The 786-nt window shown below is 45.7% G+C and overlaps 1 non-coding gene across 1 annotated transcript; it reads left to right on the forward strand.

The window, feature by feature from the left end:
* The first annotated feature begins 701 nt into the window (after positions 1-701).
* Positions 702-786, forward strand: TRNAS-UGA (transfer RNA serine (anticodon UGA)). Its single transcript has one exon. It is a non-coding gene; the product is annotated as a tRNA-Ser (tRNA).

The following is a 786-nucleotide window of genomic DNA, read 5'->3' on the forward strand; positions in this document are numbered from 1 at the left end:
AAGACTCTCATTTATCCCAACTCCCCTCCATGAAAATCTCCACCCCTCCCCTAGTGTTGAGAGACCCCCTCACTCCCATGGAGATTTGTAATTGTTCTTACTCTTCCTTGGCCTTGTCCAAATAGTTTACCCAGACAAGTTATCAAGGATATTTCAAATGAGAAAAACAAATCAAACCAAATGAAAACCAGAGAAACCCCCACGACACACGGATTGGGTCTGAATTTTTCTACTGAAATTTGGAGACAATAAAACTCATTCCTCTGTTGGCCAGAAACCAAAGCTAGACCTCCCCCGCTGTAGTTGTGACTTCTGCTACCGAACCACCAGTGCGCTGACTCCTCTTGTGAGAAATTTCTCTGCACAATACTGCTGCTGTTCCAGTTATTGACTCCAGGAAACATTTTCCTAAGCCTGGCTCTATATGTCACTGGTTTCTATAGCAAAGACCAGTCCCTGTGGTCCAGACATCCTCATTCACATCAAGCTTCCAGTTCAGAATAATTTCCCATTCCTGCTCTGTGGGAGAGGAGACTTTTAAACGCGCTCTCTGTGTGACTGCACATGGCTCAGCAAAGAGAACAAACCTCAAATCCCCGCCGTGCTTTGGGAGCCAGGTTTACTGTGGGAATTCTGTAGTTCAGCTGACTACACTCCTGAGCATTGTGATTCTTTACCAGTTTCTCTGGCATTGAGGTATTACTGTGCTGATGGCTGAGTGGTTAAGGTATTGGAGTTGAAATCCAATGGGGTTCCCCTGTGCAGGTTCAAGTCCTGCTTACAGTG

This window comes from Gopherus flavomarginatus, chromosome 1 (genome assembly GCF_025201925.1).
Source record: "Gopherus flavomarginatus isolate rGopFla2 chromosome 1, rGopFla2.mat.asm, whole genome shotgun sequence".
NCBI lineage: Eukaryota > Metazoa > Chordata > Testudines > Testudinidae > Gopherus > Gopherus flavomarginatus.